The 10389-nt window shown below is 42.2% G+C and overlaps 1 pseudogene; it reads left to right on the top strand.

Moving 5' to 3' along the window:
• Positions 1 to 927, top strand: part of LOC105743248 — a 16569-nt pseudogene extending 15642 nt beyond the window's left edge.
• Positions 928 to 10389: the final 9462 nt, after the last annotated feature.

Raw genomic sequence — 10389 nt, 5'->3', positions numbered from 1 at the left:
AGCCAAATTGAACGTGTTCAGTATTTCCTTTTTTTTTTTAAATTTTATTTGGTACCGGGTCTCACTACGCAGCTCAGACTCATAGTGATCCTTTTGTCTCAGCCTCTTCACTGCTAGGATTACAGATGCAACCCACCATGCCCAGTTTTGGGGTCCGCATGGCGCACCCCATGTTGCAGGTCCTACACAGTATGCAGTAATAGGGATCAGTCTCGTGTCCCTGCACTTGCCAAACTGGTGCATAGACCACTAAGCTATCTCCCTAGCCCCATGTTCACAATTTCAGATAGGGCTGATATCTTACAAAGATTCCTGACCCCTCCTAACAACCTCAAGATCTGAGTTTGGTCTCAGCTCTGAATTAACCAGTTCTGTAACCCACAACAAGAGACAGCTACAGCTTTCCTGCCCATAGAATGTTATTGGGTCATAAACTCTCACTACAATTATAAATACAAGTGTGTGCTTTCGCGTACATTTTAAGATCCTTATTGCTTTTGCAAAATACAATTTTTAAATGAGCATTAATGTCAATCACTGAACACAAGATGAATATTGCATAAGCTAACTAGATTTCTCAAGATGATTGCTCCTTTCTTAGTGATTCTCCTCAGAGCCCTTATGCCTCTATCTCTTCTCACAATTGGTCATCAGAGGAGATGCATGGCAGTATGGAAAGGGGAACAGGGTGTTTGGGCTTCGTGCTCTTTGCTAGCTCCTGCTGACCTCAGCCTTAAGGATAGTTCCTTCATGACCCAGGTTCTGTTCCATCCTAAATCCTCCTCTACAGAGATCAAGGCTCACAGCTCCTTGAGCCGTTCAAGTTTTCGACTTCCAGCTGACTTCCTGCCCCCACAGGTTACCTCAGAACGTGCAGATTCCTCCTATGTCCCCAGCTTCTGCAAAGAAAATTGGAGGTGCCACTGAAAGGCCCCCTTTTGGCCTCAGCCAAACCCAGTTCAGTGCAAAATGCTTTCTATTCTTCTGCATTTTGGGCACTCAGTTATTCACTCCCAAGAATTTCAAAAAGAAATCATGACACGCTTGACCACTTTTCAGCGTTTTTCTCTTCCTAGTAGAGACGCACTCACACGCACTCACTTCCTTTCACACTCATGTGTGAAAGGAAGCGCAAGGCGCAAGAGCCCACGTAGCTTCAGAAGCGAAGGCAGCATCTTTGTCCTCACCTCCTGGCTGCCTTGCAATGCCAGCGTGGTTTTTCCATCCTGTTGGAAATAAACTTCAAATTTTCTCTACACTATGGCTAAGGGTAAATATAGCTCAGATACTTAGCCTTGTTTTTCTTCATATGTAAAGGGAAGTATGGGGAATTTAAAGTAAAGAAAACAAATCTCCCTCCATGAAAAGTAGGCTGTCAAGACTGTTATCTCTCTATGTACTTAAAATAAAAATCCAGCGTGCAACTCCAAATTGAGCAATGAATTCTTTGTTCTAGATGGTAGCCACAATCTCCCAAAAGCAATGAATGACATTGATTCATTGAGCAGGGGGAACTGCTAGGCAACATAGTTTATGGGGAAGGAAAATAGCTTGTTTTAATATTTTTTGAAAATATTATCCCTGCTGCAAACCTAGGAAAGTGTACCTGAAGAGAGGGCAGCAAAACCCCAGAGAGGCAGCAGTAGAAAGTGTTAATTGTGGCTAAGGCCGGCAAGGAGGCCACAGAACATAAAGAAAATATCAAATCTGGAGGAGATGAAGGTAATGGACGAAGATTAAGAAGACTGGAATTCAGAGTGGAATTTGTCCTCTTCTCACCAAAAGATTAAATTTAAAAAAAAAAAAAAAAACTCAAAAGATCTCTTTCACTGAAAGTGTTGGGATAGCACGTAACACTTCCATAAGTATGGTTGCAAGAGGAAGGCATAGAAAATACTGTTCTGTAAAAATGAGTTCTTCAAGCAGTCCCCTGGGGTATTTAAGCAATAAGTATCATTGTAAAGGCCAATAATTAAAGAGCTTTTAAGATCTAACCTTCCAAGTTTAGAAGGAACCTGAACACTATGCAAATCCTGGTAACCTTTCGTTCTCTTGCGTGAGAAGTTATGAATGTCCACTGCTGTGCATTCTGGAAAGGCAGCCTGCGAAGTATTTTGCTGTATCTAGTCTGTGTGTTTCATGCTGACTTTTTTTGTTTGCTGAGCTTCCAGTGCCTCTGGGGACACAGCAGCTTTGTGGGAGAGTTAGAAGGTGTATTCATGGTCTCAGCATAGCACTGTGATGTGTTATGTTCTCTTCTGTTTTGTTTGCAGTACCAGGAATCAAACTCAGGATCTTGCACTTATCAGGCAGGCTCTTAAGCCACAGAGCTACATCCCTGGTCCTAGCACTGTGATGTGAAAGTGGTATTTTGCATTTAAAAACACTAAACTTCTCTTACCTATCTTTGGATTCCTAATGCCAACCCTAGTGTCCTTCAAATATAAAATACTATGGAATATTTTGTGAAAAAAAAAATCACATCAGTTGGAAATGTGCAGAATAAGCAGCCTGTTGTGTACTGAAGGACTAAACTGAGAATCAGCATTTGAAGAAATGTTAGTGGTCCTCTGGAGAGATGTATTGGGCTCACTTTTAGGGCCAACAGAACAGGAAACAGTGGTGACTGAGGACAGCATCATCTTTACCAATCTCAAGAAGGAGGGGCACCCCCTTGCATGGCATGGGAGGTGCACAGGGTACTCAAGAGACGGCGAGACTAGGCAAGCGCAGTCAAGAACCTTCACATGATTTCTACAGGAAGGAGGAGTGGAGGCAGACTTCCTTGGTGTTGGCTGATTACAGCATTTCAGTGGGAACTGGAGGGAAAAAAAAATCTCTCCCTAGTTTTCTGTTTCCTGACCTCAGGGTATTAGGGCAGGTGATGAGTTGTAACAGCCAAAGATAGAGGAGATAGCTGACTTTGTGGGAACTAGGTTGGTTGGTCTGCATATAAGAAACTCATGCCAAGGCAGTTGTTAGCTTGCTGGGCAGTAGGCAACCCCAGGAGGTGGAATACCCCACAGATTAGCAAGGAGCAGATGTCAAATCATGGACTTATGAAGAATAAAAACCATGCTTAGTACCCTCCCCACACTCCTTTCCCAAATCTCATCTGTACTGCCAATCTAGCTTGGATCTTGTTGATTTATTTAATCTCTTCTCTACTGTACAATAAACTCATCAGAAATAGGGTGACTATCCATGAAACTCTTAAGGATTCTGGGTCCTCGGTGCTATGAAAAATGTTTTTTGGATCATAATCTAGACAATCTTTTCTGATTGTTTATCTAAAACTAAAAGCAGGAAATGATTCATTTGATCTCTGCCAATCCTGGAGTGTTGCCAGTTTCTGCTCAGGAAGAGCTGGCTTCCCTTGGCAGTCCTCACTTGGGTGGTGATGAATGAAGTTCTATGTTTGGTGCTAGCTAAAATTTTATAGGGTCTAAAAAAGCAATTTATACATGCTTCAGGAGGTCACTATATTTTTTTCTCCGTTCGATAGCTCTTAGTCACAGCAGGGCACCCAGTATACATATATCACATCCGGAGTTCATTACTCAGGAAGCCTGGAACTGTGCTGTGTGCATTGATAAACACGTCCTTGGCTTCTACCGTCATGATATATATTCAGAATTCAGAAAACAGATATTAGCTGAATTCGAAATCCTCCCCGTTATTTTCACACCTCAGGAACCCATGATGCTCAATGGGATATTGTGAGAAAGAGAAATGGTCAGCCTAACAAAACATTAGCTCGGTTCCAAGTGTCAGTGAGAGTATTCACAAGCGGAGAGGCCAGTCCAGCCTCTTGTAAATCTCAGGACTGGGCTGAATGGCCTTGCGTGCTGCCCAGTCAGCTAAGTTGTTCAGGGTCAAAGCTCACTGAAGAACAGTGGCCGTGGGCCAAACCAACCACTTACTTTAAGTGATGCGCTCTCTAAACACTTGCAACCCACCAAGCCTCATCCGTACTACACTTTTACTTGAGAGTTTCTTAGTTTCTTTTTATTTAAATATCCAAGCCATGATCCATCCTACTCAATCAAGCTGTAAGATACCCTCCAGATTAGTTTTCTGGTTGCCAACATGACAGAAATCTTCCTCCTTTCACAGTTGTGAATACAAAATGCCACAAAGCACTGTAAAATGAGTCTAAAATTGCAGATTAAAGGATAAGCTGAGCTGGGCATTGGCTGAGGGGCCCCAGGCAAGTTGCTACACCGCTCTATAACCTGAGAAGCATGACATCTATCTACTATTTAGAAGAATCATCCAATAATGTAGGGAAAGGCTTGTATTTTGTCTTAAAAATATAATCTAATAATATACACAGACAATCATTTTAATTGATGAGAGGGCTACTAGAAGTAATCAAACCCATATCATTGTTCTTCTTGGTATTCAGTCATTCTATGCAAATACCTTTAAGAAGTGTGATCAAAAACATAGTGAGCGTGGCTGCCAAGTACCATCCAATGGAAAGGCAATCTATAAAAACATTACAGGGCATCGTCTTCCAACTTATTTACCACATCTAGCACCCTGCGGTTCCCGGCCCTACACCAAAGGCAACATTATTAGGAAAGCATTTCGAATAAATTCAGGGCATTGAGGCAGCTGTGACAGTACAGCTAAAGACTCTCCTGAAAGAAGACTTCCAGAACTGCTTCACAAAGAAAATGAGGGGAGGAGTGTGGCTGAAGCCACGGAAGAGTAGTGCGAGGTGGGTTAACCCCAGTTTGTCTTTTATTGAAATTAAAGGTGTTAATTTTAAACACTCCCTGCATTTTTGACCATATTTTTATTGCTGCTTTTCTTGGAGTTAATTGTGATCATATTATAAACTTAAGATAAATGCTGCTAGCTGTGGACCTTGGTGTCCTGCAGATTCTTTGGAAGCTTCTGCTGGACCAGAGACTAGGAGAGAAAAGTGTTTCGGCTATGCTCAGGTCCCCTACAAAATGTTTTCTTCAAGATCCTCAAGGCCTTTTCCTTCATTCCAAAGCCATGGAAGTTCTAGACTAAAGATGGCTGAGGCACAAAGCAACTGGACCCTGTGTTCTGTACGTCACTGAGAGGACGGGCATCTCTAGTAAAATACATGTACTTGGGAAAAAGAAAATGCCATTGTGTTAAGCAATTTTGCAAGGGTCTGCTCTATTACAGCACATAGAGATACATTAATGAGCACACAATAGGGGCTGGGGATTTGGCTCAGTAGTAGAATGCTGGCCTAGCGAACTGGAAGCCTGGGTTCCATCCTTGGCCCCAAAAACAAATCAAAAAAAGAACACACAACAGATTTTCAAATGCAAAATACTGATGGAAGGACATATTATTGGTGTACACAGGTGGTGAGATTGCAAAGATAATTGTGTATCTTTTATCTTCTCTTTATGTTAAATTTTTTAGATCTCCAAGGATCATGTATAGATTAAATAATTTCCAAGCATATTTAAGAAGAAAAATATTTAAGTGGGACTCTACATGTACAAAAGAAAATAATCTCTTAATCTGGTCATTGTCAAGGCAGAAAATACTCTCTTAATATGGCCATTTCACATCCAATAACAAGTGATTTCTGTTTATCCCCTGTATGCCTAACACTGAGATAGCTTCTTGGGTACTAATATTAATGAAAATTATTCCAGAAGCTTCCAAAGAACCCACAGGATACCAAGGATCATAACACAGGTGATAAAGTGAGGTACTTGAAGAACGCATAGAAGGGGCACTCAGCTCAACCAAAGCAATTTACATAAGACTTTTGAGAAAGAGGGATGCTTATACTTAGCTATAAACAGTAAAATGTGGGGGCAAATGATAAGTAGAGGCTCCGCATTGAGAAATAGCACTCTCTGGGCAGGCACCGGATACATTTCCAACCTAAGACTCCAGGCAGAACTTCAGACCCACCAGTCTATTTATTTTTGTTTCTGTGGTGCTTTATACAATGCTTGGCATATAGCAACTGTACAGCAAATATTTGTCAAATAAATAATTAAAAGGGGACATATCTGCCAAGTGGTCATTTGGGCTCTCTCTTATAATAGTGGGCATCTTGTGAGACAGCCCACTTCATCTGCAAGCAGTGCCGGCCACAGAAACGTCCTCCTTGTATTAGACTAACCCAAAACCCAGTTGCAAATTTGCATAAGGTAACAGGATTAACTAATGGCAGGATGATGGGCTGAAAAGAAAGGAATAAAGAGAGATAGAGATGCACAAAAAATTCAGAAAAAAGCATGACACTTCCACTTCTTATCTTTTTTTAAGGTTGTATATTTTTATTTTTTCATTCATTTTAATTAGAAAAAATAAAATAGCAAGGAAATAGTTTCTCTTAGTTCATTGTGAAGAAAGGTTAGTGCTAATATTGTTTAGACAAAGATATCAGGCTTTCACCTTGTCCTCTGAAGAAGTACTATGAAGACAATATGCAATGTATCACTTCTTCTCATTTTTTTAAATGCGTTTGCTTTTCACAGGCAGCTCAGTAGGCTATTGAACTTGTGGATGTGTGCATGTGTGTGTGCATGAATGTGCGTGTGCAGGGTACCCTACAAGTTCTCCAGTGGTGCCTCATTTGCTTTACTCCCTTTCATTGTTGGCTGTACTCTGCTGAAGTTAGTGGACTCTGCCTTACAACTGAGGAAATCAAAGAAGGCAAGACCTGAGACCAAATTTTGCTCACCATGCCATGTGCTACTGAAGTGCCTTTTTCCCTTGGAGGTTATCATTCATCCTTGGAAAAATCTGCACAGAAATCTCTGCCTCCCTAAGTCCTGCCTCTTTCAGCTGCTAAGAAGGCTAACTCTCTGGCATAGCTTCTTCTGGCTTGATTAATGTAGTAATTCCATGCTCTAACTTAAATTAAAGCAGTGACAGAATTTGGGGCTGACAGAAAGGGAGCCAGAGGCCATCTGGAAACGAGTATAGTGAAACAGCTCTGGGTACAATATTTCTGTTCCCTGAACCCCCAAAAGTAATTATTATCAAGAGTAGTGAGACAGCACTCACTGTTGGTCAGGTCAATAGGGCTGTCCACATGGGGTCTCTGAGTAGCTACCCCAAAGAACCTCCAATTCCCTTATCCAACATATGACTCTCAAGGAGCAGAACAAGGACTGGATGACCAAATGCTCCTGATGTAGGACCAGGAGAGTAGCAGGGTGACGATGCTAGCCACGGGTTGTGTACGCCCCAGGAGCTGGCTTTCTTGGTCCCTCTCTAGAGCCCTAAAAGGGTCCCTCCACATCTGTTCTCTGCTGCCCCCAATGTGCTCTCATAAGGAAGAAGAGCTCACACCCTCTCTCAGCCCAGCAGTGTTAAGGAACAGGGGTGCCAAAACAGCCAAAAGAAGCTAATCCCTAGTGTGTACTGAACACCCTGTCAGCACCTTTGCTGCTGAGGGAGGAAGGTGCAAAGTGGCTGAGAAAGCGCAACCCTGACACAGACGCAGGAATGCAGATTCATATTAATGTACGATCCACCCCATCATGAAGCATTCCTGAGGACTCCCAAGCCTTCTACTTAATTTGACATTTAGTTCATATGGTAGACTGAGCCAGTATTACATCTATTATATAAATTAATAGACTGAAGATGGAGAAATTAGACAGCACAATTTTTAACCTCTATGACTTCACTTTTACACAGTGTTATGGCTTTGGGGGAACTGTGTTCCCCAAAAATAAGAGGTTAAAGTTCTACCTCTAGGAATCCAAAATGTCACTATTTGGAAATAGATAACCTCAAGTACACAAATGAAGATTAAGTCCAATTGAAATAGGGTGTTGCCTAATCCTACATGGCTGGGATCCTTGTAAAATGAGGGACAGAAACAGAGAAGAGATAGAGGTACAGAGATTAGACGACCAGGTGAAGGTAGAGGGAAGGCTGAGGGATGCTGTCACTGGTTAAAGTGTGCCTGGGGCCCCTGGAAGCTGAGGGACACGAAGGACCCTCCCTCTGGCTTCAGGCTTGGTGTAGCTGGCCAGCCCTTTATCCGGGGCTTCATCCCCAGAACTCAGAGAATGTACGTCTGCTCTTTTTAAACCAGTCTGCGGCTACAGCCATCTCAGGACCTAATACATACCATGATTTTTATCTTTACATGCTTTTTTTTAACTGTTGACTATGTGGTGATTCATTTTCCAAATATGCAGCCAACAGTATATATATATATATATATATATATATATATATATATATATTTCCAGGAATGAGAATTTTGTGAGGGTTCAGGAAAAAGGGTGTACTGCTACAATCTATTTGAAGATAAATATAGCAAGTTGAGAAATTTTTTTGGTAGATCCCACTCAACCTCCACTATGATTTCATAACTATTTTGACAAAGAAAGAATTTCTGTATGTTTGTTTTTCAGATAAAATGAAAATCTCAGGCATTTGCCATTTACTTCTGAGTTTAGATAGTGCCCTAAGCCTGTCTCAAGCATTATAATGAAATACTTTAAATGGGTTATTTGTAAACAACAGACAATTATTCCTCAAACTTCTAGTGCCTGGAAAGTCTGAGATCAAACTTCAGCATAGTTCGGTGCCTGACAATGGCCCTGTTGCCCATTGATGGTGAATTTTTGTGAGTGCTGAGTTGCTGGAAGAGAGACATGGGTTCCTCAGGGCCTCTGTGACAAGGTCATTGACCCCACACATGCAGGGGTCTAACCATCTCCTAAAGGCCCAGGTTCCAGTACTATTGCAATGGGGATTTAGGTTCAATCAGTGCTTGGGGAGGAGAGATGGAGCAGCTAAGCCTAGCAAGGACCCTTGGAAGGGGATCTTACACTGCACAGTGGTACTTTGAAGGGGAAAAAACACACTGTGTCACACAGAAGCCGCATTTTATACATAGCCATCCCTCATGAGAATCCCCAAGGACATCAAAATCCATGGAGGTTGAGGTCCCATATATAACATGGCCTACTAGTTGCATGTAACCTGTACACACACCCCTGTCTATTTTAAATACTCCAGATATCTAGTACAATGCCTAGGACAAGGTACACATTGTGAGAACAACTTTCTTCCTGTATTGCTCAGGGAATGAGTACAAGAAAAAGAAGTCTTTACTTGCTCAGTTTCCATGCAATTTCTTTTTGAAACATTTTCTGTCCACAGTTGATTGATTCTGTAGATGTGGGAACCACAGATACTGAGAAGTATAACTTTTCAAAGACCGTTTTCTCTAGCATGAGTGCATGTGTGAGTGTATGTTTAAATATATAAACCACAGAGGCACATGTGTCAAATGGTTTACACACATCCTGCTTTAAAATGTTTTTTACACACCTCTGTTTTTGCCCCAAGAGAGTAAAACTATACCAGGATATCATTTCTGCCCCGATAAGTCAGAGACAGCTTATGTGACAAAGCTGCTTTTGAACCTTCAGCGTTCACATGCTGACCCTGTGTAGTCCACGCCCTGGGAACACACTGCTTCTCATAAAAGAAACTGCAGGGCACTTGAGGCACAGTTGGGGGGTGAGGCTGAGACAAGAGCACTCAGTACATCTTTCTCTTATCTCTGATTTACTGTCTTACATATAAAATCTTATAGAACAATGGGGCACATGTTGGGGTGTGGAGATTTTGCAAGTAGGAAGTCCCAATTCCTGGAATAGACTCTTCTTTATGGCTGGGGTCTTGGGAACCAGACATCTACTTATGTGTCAGTAGATGTATTTGCCATCATCCTGGTCCCACCAGGACTGGGATGCAGGAGGATTTGGATCTGGGGCTGGTCCTCAAATCCTGAGAAGGTCACAGCAGCACCAATTCTGACCTTGGCAGGCTACGTATAGAAGGTGTCTGCTCATCCTGAACCCAGCACAAGAACTTTGTTGTGTTCAGGGTGCACACATGCCTGGGCCACTCATCCAGTGTGGACTGCGCAGCAGGCCACCAGTTGACATCCTCAACTAAGGACTTTGCTGTGCCTGCATTGTACAAGTTGCTACCATCCTAAATGGGGAAATCAGCCTCAGGCAACAGGAAGATGATCTTCGCACTAGGTGGGAAAGGACCTGGGGACTGGTGAATACTTGAAAAAAAAGCACACGGTTTGGTGACAAGCAGATGTCATACTTGAATGAATCAATGAGCATGCTACTTCACAAAAACAAGCTTCAGATGTCTTTTTATCACACTGCGTGTGAATGCGTTTCCTACCGGCTTTGCATTCTCAATCCTGCCCATTCTTAAAGCAGCCAACTTTTTTCTTCTACTTGCTAAGATAGTATAAAATAATGAGTCATAACATGTACAGGCTTCCTCTCACTCATGTATAGGGTGTTCATAAATATCCTGCTGACTTTGGTGATGGGTTGATGGATCCCGCATCTCTTGGGACTGAGCCCCCTGCCC

Source organism: Octodon degus, unplaced genomic scaffold, assembly GCF_000260255.1.
Source record: "Octodon degus isolate 3935 unplaced genomic scaffold, OctDeg1.0 scaffold00006, whole genome shotgun sequence".
Lineage (NCBI taxonomy): Eukaryota > Metazoa > Chordata > Mammalia > Rodentia > Octodontidae > Octodon > Octodon degus.
This window is presented reverse-complemented; position numbering and strand designations above follow the sequence as displayed.